Raw genomic sequence first — 7,708 nt, 5'->3', positions numbered from 1 at the left:
AACAGGTCTGGGAACAGGTCATTTGGTCTGGGAACATGTCTGGGAACAGGTCATTTGGTCTGGGAACAGGTCATTTGGTCTGGGAACAGGTCTGGGAACAGGTCATTTGGTCTGGGAACAGGTCAGAAATCACTATGAACATTATTCCCCTCAGTTGATAGGCAACCGACCCTAACCCCCCCTGGCTCACGAACTATTAGGCAAATGATTTTGGTCTAATAAGTCACAAGACCAATTTGACTTAAGCCAAAAGAAATGGCTTAAGTCACATAAATAGGCCATTTTACTAAAAGGGGTGGGAACAGCATGATCCTTTTCAATTGGGACTTTTTTACCAGACATTTTACCAGTGGTGCAGGCCAGTGTCATGAAGTGCTGACTTAGGCAAAAATAACACTTTCCTCAAAAAATTACTTACAGTAGACCACTATATTAAGAAGGTGACGAAATGTTAAATACTTAATTACTCAGCATAGTCACCACCATCATTGAGATGATGTTGCAGTTGCACATTCTTAGAAATCATGACTGATGACTGAGGTTATGGATACAGCAACAATTATTATTGATTTTGTGTTCTAGGTATGACATGATAAACTGCTATCTGCATGAAACAGAATAAATATTATGAATATAGAATATATTAGGGGGTGGTTTACCTGAGAAAAAAGAGTGTTTCGGGTTATACTGTAGAGGCATCCATTACGTATCCCAGAGTGGGAGTGCTGGTAAGGATCAATAGTTGCCTTGGGTTATGGGTTATGATTAGGTTAGGAGTGTCAGATGGGATTGATCTCATATTTATATGGGATGTTTTTCATAAAGATTATTTTTAAAACCATGTTCTCCACTTGATAGTGTAGAGTGTAGAAAGAATAGGGGACCAGAGATATGGGAGTGACCGAGAGAGAGGATGTCATGTAGGCCACAGGTTTTCAACGTGTGTGTGTGTGTGTGTGTGTGTGTGTGTGTGTGTGTGTGTGTGTGTGTGTGTGTGTGTGTGTGTGTGTGTGTGTGTGTGTGTGTGTGTGTGTGTGTGTGTGTGTGTGTGTGTGTGTGTGTGTGTGTGTGCGTGCGTGCGTGCGTGCGTGCGTGCGTGCGTGCGTGCATGCGTGCGTGCGGAGGGGGCTGCTTTTTAATTAAATGTAAAAAAACAAAAACATTTCTAATCTCTCTTTTGGGTCTCAACCTGAAAAGTGACCGGAAAAGGCCAACACTGACAATTGGCTTATCTTCAGTACTCAAGAGAAAACTGGCCAGGCCTAGAATCGTACCTGCATGGGACAACCGGTGTTGATTTCGTCGACTAAAACTAAGACAAAAAATGACTACCTTTTTCCACTGACGAAAACTAAATGGAAACTAAATAAAAACTAAGCTATGATGACTAAAACTAAGACTAAATATACTGACAATTTCGTCAACAAAGACAAACTAGACTAAAATGTTAGGAAGGGACTATAGTGGACAAGAGATCCAGTATGAATCAGTTGCATGCTGAAAATAGCAGATCTACAAGCTCACAACCTGTCGCAGCGCGTCATTACGACGGCATCAAGAGCCGCCAAAATACATTTTAGTCGACTAAATCAACTGTAGATTTAGTCGACTAAAATCTTATGATATTTAGTCGACTAAAACTAGACAAACACCAAGACATTCCAGGTGACTAAAATGTGACTGAAACCAAATGAAAACTATTCAAGAGACTATGACTAAAACTAAAATCAAACTTTGCTGCCAAAAACAACACTGGGGACAACTGAGGACTGCGTTTCCATATTAGGCTGGCTTGATATTATTTACATTATTCTTTATAGTTATTAAGTCACATAGTGTAGAACAGGCCGTATTTTAATATCAAATTTCCGCAGTGATCCTTTGAATAGTTTTGGCATTCTTACACGAGTATGAAGTTGTGTGTCAAACTTTTCCAATCCCATTTCCATGGATACTGATCTCCTCTCTCATTAGTGCCACTGACTGTTGCCGGAGCAACTGAGACAGACTGTGACAGTGTATAAGTATTAGGCAAAAATAAATCTACCAAATTATCATCAGTGTCTTTCTTGTTGAGTGTGTTATGTAATGAGTTCTGTAAAGGCATCTATGCCATTGAGGAATATACACTTTCTTTCCCAGCTGCAATTACTCACACTGCAATTAATCATCACAGTCTTTCAACATGCCTGAATTTAACACTCAAGAAATTTCACCTGTTTTCATCACCTAGCCTATTTTTTGATGGACAACAGTCAGATATTTTTTATTTCTCTGTCTGTGTATAGTCTTGTAGGCCTACCTGTGTGAATGTGTGTGTGTGCGTGTGCGTGTGTGCGTGTGTGCGTGTGCGTGTGTTATTGGCACCCTCTGGTGGCTTCTTTGAACACTAATATTCCCACTGGTGACTGGACCTACAGTAGGCTATCTATGGTGGACTAAGCATTTTGTCATCAGATGCGAAATGGAGAAAAATAAAATGCAGCCCTCACAAAGCCTAAAGCATAAGGTTGTTGTGCACAAATAGGCCTACCTGACAATAAACAACTTGAATGTAATTAATAACCATTCCTTCCAACAATGCACGGGTACCGATGCTACTTCCTGACAAACTCAATGTCTTCTGGGGGCAGACCAACTATATGGGGCAGACCAACTCTATGGGCAGACCAACTCTATGGGGCAGACCAACTCTATGGGCAGACCAACTCTATGGGCAGACCAACTCTATGGGGCAGACCAACTCTATGGGGCAGACCAACTCTATGGGCAGACCAACTCTATGGGGCAGACCAACTCTATGGGCAGACCAACTCTATGGGGCAGACCAACTCTATGGGCAGACCAACTCTATGGGCAGACCAACTCTATGGGCAGACCAACTCTATGGGGCAGACCAACTCTATGGGGCAGACCAACTCTATGGGCAGACCAACTCTATGGGGCAGACCAACTCTACGGGGCAGACCAACTCTATGGGCAGACGAACTCTATGGGGCAGACCAACTCTATGGGGCAGACCAACTCTATGGGGCAGACCAACTCTATGGGCAGACCAACTCTACGGGGCAGACCAACTCTATGGGGCAGACCAACTCTATGGGGCAGACCAACTCTATGGGCAGACCAACTCTATGGGGCAGACCAACTCTATGGGCAGACCAACTCTATGGGCAGACCAACTCTATGGGCAGACCAACTCTATGGGCAGACCCACTCTATGGGGCAGATCAACTCTATGGGCAGACCAACTCTATGGGGCAGACCAACTCTATGGGGCAGACCAACTCTATGGGCAGACCAACTCTATGGGCAGACCAACTCTATAGGCAGACCAACTCTATGGGGCAGACCAACTCTATGGGGCAGACCAACTCTATAGGCAGACCAACTCTACGGGGCAGACCAACTCTATGGGGCAGACCAACTCTATGGGGCAGATCAACTCTATGGGCAGACCAACTCTATGGGGCAGACCAACTCTATGGGGCAGACCAACTCTATGGGGCAGATCAACTCTATGGGCAGACCAACTCTATGGGCAGACCAACTCTATGGGGCAGACCAACTCTATGGGGCAGACCAACTCTATGGGCAGACCAACTCTATGGGCAGACCAACTCTATAGGCAGACCAACTCTATGGGGCAGACCAACTCTACGGGGCAGACCAACTCTATGGGGCAGACCAACTCTATGGGGCAGACCAACTCTATGGGCAGACCAACTCTATGGGCAGACCAACTCTATGGGGCAGACCAACTCTATGGGGCAGACCAACTCTATGGGGCAGACCCAGAACACCCTCTGCCTTGGTCCACAATTTTCCCACTATACCTATATACCAACAACGGTGGAGCCTGCGGAACAATAATTGCGGCTCAATAATCCGCCACTCCTGAATGAAGTGTGGGAAGTGCTGGGAGTCTGGTGCAACGCACAGGTCATGCGCTGCACCTGGTGAGAGCAGGAGTTAACCTGGTGAGACGTAGGAGGGGCCCAGACAGGAATCAACCCACAGCCTAGTGACTAGTCCTTCCACGCGCCAGACCTCCCAGTCCCGGCAGAGTAGTTCGGGAGCGGCGGACTGTGTGACCCTGTCTTTCCCTACCTAATGTGACTGATCATGGGTAGCAACTGGGAAGTAAGTGGGGACTTGATCACCCCGGCTGGGTCACCTGAGTGAGGGGTATGGTGACGGTGTTGCGAGACCCGAAACCCCAATGACCTTGGGATACATCACTGAGGATACGTCCCAGGTGCATCATGCTTTTTTAGTTCTTATGCTACTTCAGACACAATATGAATTTATTATTCTGATGACACAGTTATATCATTTCTGTTTTGAGAGTAGCACCATATAGTTTTAGGTTTGTTCATGGAATACAAGCAAATACAATGGCCATTGTAAAATGAATGTTGTAGAGTAGCCATCTATCTAATTTTGGTGGCCATGATTTTAGCTTTTTTAATGTTGGGATAGTGGTAAATCTCAATGATTGGGGTTCCAAGAAAGTCAAATAAAGATGTCTGATTATTTTTTCTGTTGGGTTTGGTTCCAGTATTCGCATAAGGGGCGAGATTCAATTGCCAGTCCCGCTGTATCAGTGAACTGTCAGTGTCAGTCAGTAGAACTGGAAAATGTTGCTTCTAATTAATGTAGAAATATGATTTATGAATCTAGGACTAGGTACATGTTTGTGAGGTACAAATATCTATCTAATCCATGGTGCAGTCATGCAACATTTCCTCATTAGCATAATTTACATTTGCCACTTGATTTTCCACTCACTTTATGCATGCGATGCAATTTGAGCATACCCTGTATATTATAGGATTGACCTTATAGGCCTATAAGGTCAAAATCAATTATTTGCTGTATTTAAAAAAAAAAAAAACAATACTCAACTTAGAGAGATCATCTTACATGTCTGTAGATGTCCTAAAATTATTATCTTTCCATAACTAAACCATGATGCAACCTTTTGTAGTTAGGCCCTACTAAGGCACTACTACCCGTATCAGCCATACGCTGCATTGTGTTCATGGTGATCTCTCCGGGGTAGCATTGGGCAGCCATCTGTGTAACTAGCCCACCATAGGACATCTGTCCATGGAAGAAAGTCATACGGTTCACTCTGTAACGATGATGATATTTGATAGGCCACAGTCCCCACATTGAGTTCAAGTGAGAACCAATGAATGTTTTCTTCATGAAAAAAGACCCCAGTCTGAATGTTCCTCTTGATCATTCATAGCCAGGTCTGCAGCAGCAGCAGCTGAGCTTTTATTTAAAAAAAAGGGTCTTTCTTTCTTTCTTTCCCCGGGAACAATATCTGTACCTTTGTGCTCTAATGAAGAATTTGGAAAAAGGTTGTAAGGTAGATGATCTTCTTTCTCCCTATAGTCCCTTTGGACTCTTATATTTTGCAGGTTCTTTTTGACATAGATGCTTTGGACTGCCTGAGTATTCAGTGTCACAATTTTCTTGACAGAGCTGTAAAGGTATCCCATGAATAGTGGTGTGTGTTTCACTTAAAAAAGCTATCTAAGTAAGTATGCTTAGCCTCAAAGAATGCTTAAAAACTACTCCGATGATGTTGCTGTGTCACTGCATGCATTTCGCTGAGTTATATTCCTAAAAACTGAGTGATACGTTTTGATGTTACTCTGCGATTTATTGTTCACCTAAAATAAATAATGACCATGAATACCTGTACTACGCTTGTCCTACTGTTATCCTTTTGTTTACCCTATGATAGTCCTGACCGTATACATACAAAAAAATGCATTTTACGTGGTTACTGAAATGAAAATGCACGGCTACCAAGGGGCTTGGTGGCAAAGATCATATTAGTTCCAGTGAAAATCAATCAATAAGACACAAGTGCTAAGGTTTTCTGTGTACTTTTTGGCATGACAAAAACAGGAGACATCCAAGGAGGAACAGCATGGACGTACCATGTGGGGATCATTACTGTAACCAATTCCAGCCCAACACCTTTGACCCATCTCGTTGTGGCGCCTGCCTGCGGCCAGGCCTCATGCACCTGAACGCTAGCACTGCTGCAGCAGGTGCACAACAGGTGAGCTAACGAGTTATAGTGAAAGATGAATATATGATGGCGGCAAAGGTTTCAGTCCATATGCTCGAAGATACAGACAGTAACCTTATCCACATGAACCCTATAACAACAGCTCCCTATTCTGGGCATGTCATACTAGGCGAAAATAGATGAACATTCGGCTAAAATACAGTATAAGATCTACAAGCTGTAGATTGGCCTTTTCTGCTATTGACATACATGAACTATATAAAGCTAAATGCCAAATGAGACCAGATTGCAATTTGAGTAATGGTGAAGACAGATTATAGGTTATAGGTACTACTGTGTAATAGTTTAAACATATATGAATTTAAAAAGAAAAGAGCAAATGGAAACCAAGTGTGTAGAGACCTACTTCTAGAATTAAAATAAGTAAATAAATAAAATAAACCAGAGTGCCTCAAGACTCTTGGCCAGGTAAATCATTGCATAGCAGCAGATATCAAATAGTGTGTGGGAATGGAGTATATTCACAGTCTGTACATAGCGTCATAGTGCTAGTGTAATAGGAGCATACAGTTTATGTCAGTGGTTTTCAACCAGTGGCCCAGGGACCACCAGTGGTCCGGGAAGGGATTCCAGGTGGTCCCCAGCTACATGTTGGAGAGTTGTTAACCACATGGACCCTTATACTGTAGATCTTTAACTCTTGAGAGCGTGAAATGAAACCAAATGGACCCGTACGGGTCCATTTGGTTTCATTTCACGCTCTCAAGAGTAAAATCTGCATTAGTTAATTTCCAAGAAATACACAATGAGTGAATGTAGAAGAACTGTTATTTTGAGCAACGTTTGCCAATCTTATCCAATCTACGTTTTGGGTCTGAGAGGCTGTATGTCATCAAATGGTGGTCCGTGACTCAAAATGCTGAATAAATAATGGGCCTTGATATGAAAATGGTTGAAAACCACTGGTTTATGTGACTGACATGGTGAGAGGGCTCAGCATCTGTTGTGTTCAGCAGCCCATATGAACCCTATACATATGGGGTGAACATTCTGTGAAAAGGTTTGTCAAAGTGATTGAGGGAGGAAAAGGGAGTTTGAGTAAAGAACCAATGCATTACAGAGCCGTGGGGGGGTGGGAGACCCAGCTGGTCAACTAATATAGGGTTTAAGTTGACTATAAGGTATTGACGTAAACCTCCAGTATACAGCACATTAACCAGGCCGTATACTCCCCACAGGGAGAGGAAGAAGCACTAGGATCATGGATGGCATTTGATTCTGTATTATTAATTAATGAACGCGCATTACAACCCTAGGGGAATAGGTTGTAATCTAATATACCCAAACAACATATGCACGTGTAGGCCTGGTGCAACCCCAGCTCACTGTAGGAGCACTGTAAGTTAATTTTACTCTAAGGAACATCACGAGCAAATTACTAATATAACAACAACAATTACAGTACTGTAAAATAATGTGACAAATTACAGTTTCATATTAAGCGAAAAGGGGTAGCACCATCTATTCTAGTACAGTATTCTTCATGAATAAACCGAACACACAATTAATCCACAATTAAACTGTGTCTTTTTTTCTGTTAAGTAGGGTAAAGGTGAATGAGGAATCAAGATAAGGGCAAGAAGAGGGTGGGCG

The sequence above is a fragment of the Electrona antarctica genome, assembly GCF_951216825.1.
Source record: "Electrona antarctica genome assembly, chromosome: 4".
Classification (NCBI taxonomy): Eukaryota; Metazoa; Chordata; class Actinopteri; order Myctophiformes; family Myctophidae; genus Electrona; species Electrona antarctica.
This window is presented reverse-complemented; position numbering follows the sequence as displayed.